This window comes from Myotis lucifugus, unplaced genomic scaffold (assembly GCF_000147115.1).
Source record: "Myotis lucifugus unplaced genomic scaffold, Myoluc2.0 scaffold_1347, whole genome shotgun sequence".
Lineage (NCBI taxonomy): Eukaryota > Metazoa > Chordata > Mammalia > Chiroptera > Vespertilionidae > Myotis > Myotis lucifugus.
Genome location: NW_005872395.1, coordinates 14,399 through 17,363, shown reverse-complemented (window position 1 = coordinate 17,363; position 2,965 = coordinate 14,399). Strand labels below are relative to the sequence as shown.

The 2,965-nt window shown below is 54.8% G+C and overlaps 1 pseudogene; it reads right to left on the bottom strand.

The window, feature by feature from the left end:
• Positions 1-701: 701 nt before the first annotated feature.
• The window catches only part of LOC111824394, a 3,995-nt pseudogene continuing 1,731 nt past the window's right edge, over positions 702-2,965 (bottom strand).

Genomic DNA, 2,965 nt, shown 5'->3' with positions numbered 1-2,965 from the left:
GGGGCAGAGACGTCGCCGGCTGAGGAGACGGGCCCCGCGGGACAGGATCCGGGTCTCTCTGGCCGGGAAAGTTGGGTGCTCGGGTGAGAGGATTCGGGGCTCCTGTGCAGAGATTTGGGGTGTCAGGGACAGGCTCCAGGGTTCCGGGTTTCGGAGTTGGGGATGTGGTCTTTCTGGGGTGCCGTGGTCAGGGAGCCCGGGCTCGGGGTGTGCTGGGGTCTGAGCTTTGGGGGATTGAGCGTTCCTCTGGGCGCGGAGACCGGGGGTCCTCCGGGTTAGCGGACTTGGGGTCCCCGGAGGCTGACAGTCCTGGGAGCCTCTCGGGAGGGCACCCGGGGTCTTAGAGTGGGGGTGAAGGCCGGCGGCAAAGGGGTTCACACGCGAGGCCCCCGTTTTCCTGTCCGTCTCCGGCCGCGCTGCCCACCTGGCGGAGGTCCCCTCAAACCCGCGCTCCCGCCCCGCGCGCTCCCGTGTGAGGCGGGGCGAGGGGGGAGCTTCCCGCCTCCAGAGCGTCAGCGGCAGCCGCCAATCAGTGCTGCGGTCACGCCAATGGGCGGTCAGAAACGCGGAAAGGGCGGGGCTCTGGGTGCAGCCTTCCTGCCAGTCAAGGGCAGAATCCTGTGGAAAGAGCCCGCCCCCCGCCCGCAACCCCGCGTGGTGATTGGCTGCCCAGGGTCCTGTGAGTGTCCGTCAAGAAGCCTTCAGCCCGGGCCCGGCTGGGCGGTGTCCAGGGCTTGGATTCCTGTGGTGTCGCGGAGGGACCCCGGGGGCCGGGAGCCCCCAGCTTGGGCAGGTGTTGGGGTGACGCGGCCTTCCTGCCGCCTGACCGAGTCTCTGTTCCACCCGATGGTATTCGGGGTCCCGGACTGTCTTCCAGGCGCATGTGTTCGCTTCCTTAGCGAGAGGACCAGGCGGTAGGCGGGGAGTTTCGTTCTGGGAAACAGGGATTCCCACTAGACCAGCGGTTCTCAACCTGTGGGTCGCGACCCCTTTGGGGGGTCGAACGTTCCTTTCACAGGGGTCGCCTAAGACCATCGGAAAACACATATATAATTACATATTGTTCTTGTGATTAATCACTATGCTTTAATTATGTTCCTGCATATCAGATATTTACATTAGGATCCCATAACAGTAGCGACATTACAGTTATGAAGTTGCAAGAAAAATAATTTTATGGTTGAGTCACAACATGAGGAACTGTATTAAAGGGTCGCGGCATTAGGAAGGTTGAGAACCCACTGCCTTAAAGGAAGCTGTCAGCCGGGCGCGGTGGCGCGCGCCTGTGGTCCCAGCTACTCGGGAGGCTGAGGCTAGAGGATCGCTTGAGCCCAGGAGGTCTGGGCTGGAGTGCGCTATGCCGATCGGGTGTCCGCACTAACTTCGGCATCAATTTGGTGACCTCCCGGGAGCGGGGGGCCACCAGGTTGCCTAAGGAGGGGTGAACCAGCCCAGGTCGGAGACGGAGTAGGTCAAAGCTCCCTTGCTGATCAGCAGTGGAATCGCTCCTGTGAATAGCCACTGCACTCCAGCCTGGGCAACATAGCGAGACCACCTCCCCCCCCCAAAGGAAGATATCAGCCAATTCCTTTGCAAAAACGATCCTCTTCTGCCCCATTCAAAGAATACCACCTTGTGCTTCTGTCCGTGGTGCTGAAATGTTAGCTAATGTCCTGTGAATTTGATGAAAAATTCTACCCAAAAAACCACAAACAAACAAAAAACAAAAATAATTCACAGAAAACCCTACAAAATCATCGAGGCTGTCCAGGGTGCAATTATTCCTTCCCTGGATGGACTGAAGTCACGGGTCTGGCTTTTGCACTCCTTCCCGTCCCAGCCCTGCAAAGGGAGGCCTTGGCTGCTGCACTGACATGGGGAAGCTGTGCGTTCACTAATTCAGTGCGTAACCTAGAGGCTGCCATGATTGGAGCAGTCAGTCCTGGGGCCGCCGCCGTTACCAAGGCAGCCAGTACCGGACAGGTCACCTTTCCTGAGGCAGCCAGTATCCCGGCGGCCGCTATGATTGCGGCAGCCAGTCCCTTGGACAACACCATTATGGAGGCAGCCAGTCCGTACAGCGAGGTGCAGGGATATCGGGAGAACGTGTTATTCCCACTAGACTCAGCGGCCTCTGTAGGGCATTACTGAGGCAGTCCTTCCCCTGGAGGCTGCCATTATTGATGGCACCTCCAGATGCAGGGTTATCATGGGAACGTGTTAGTAGCGAGAAAAAAAAATTCAAGGTAAAGTTTTGTGTTGAAACCCAGTGTATTTTTTAAAAATATATTTTTTATTGATTTCAGAGATGAAGGGAGAGGAAGAGAGATGGAAACGTCAATGATGAGAGAGAACCATGGATCAGCTGCCTCCTGTATCCCCCCCTCCCCACTGGGGATTGAGTCCGCAACCCGGGCATATGCCGTGACTGGGAATCGAACCAGGGACCCTTCAATTCGCAGGTTGACACTCTCCCCACTGAGGCACACAGGCCAGGGCCACAGTGAGTTTTTTAGAAATATACATTTCTACTATTTCAGAAAGGAATAGAGAAAGATCAATGATGAGTGATCATCCTAGATTGGCTGTCTTCCCCCTGCTGTTTAAAATAGCCTGCAACCATAGTGCCAAAGCACTAGCTATGTTTTATGGAGCTAATGTATCTGTTAGAGAAGCTTTCATAAGGAATGAGCTCTACTGCTATTGGCAATGAGTTCAATGTTAATAAATAAAAAATAGATATTAACTAAGATGTCTTTATTTTTTTTTGCGTGATTAATCACTATGCTTTAATTATGTTCAATTTGTAACAATGAAATTGGGAGTCATCACAACATGAGGGACTGTATTAAAGGGTCGCAGCATTAGGAAGGTTGAGACCACTGGTCTAAGGTTTATTTCGACCTCAATTGCTGCCCCTACCCAGCCTGGCCCTGTTCGGGCTTGGCAGGAGGCAAACAACTGA